This window comes from Mus caroli, unplaced genomic scaffold (genome assembly GCF_900094665.2).
Source record: "Mus caroli unplaced genomic scaffold, CAROLI_EIJ_v1.1 scaffold_14281_1, whole genome shotgun sequence".
Taxonomy (NCBI): Eukaryota; Metazoa; Chordata; class Mammalia; order Rodentia; family Muridae; genus Mus; species Mus caroli.
This window is the reverse complement of record NW_018390470.1, coordinates 19,923-20,246: the sequence shown is the minus strand read 5'-3', so window position 1 is coordinate 20,246 and position 324 is coordinate 19,923.

Below are 324 nucleotides of genomic sequence, written 5' to 3'. Positions count from 1 at the left end.
CTGAAATGAGGTCCCTGGCATATATGTAGCAGATAAGCAGCTCAATCTTCAAGGTTGTCCTGTTTGACCTCAGAGGGAGAGGATATGCCTAATCTGGCAGAGATTTGCTGTACCAGGGTAGGGAGATACAAAAAAGATCTCATCCTCTCAAAGAAGAAGGGGAGGGGGCGAGAAGGGTCTCAGTGAGGGAGGGACTAGGAGGGGGTGAGCAACTTTGGAAAAAATAAAGGAATAAACCAAAAACCAAAAACCAAAGTTCTGTCCCTGCTGGCCAAGTAGAGGCAGAGATATTATCAGCACTGCAGCACTGAAAACTCCCTGGTA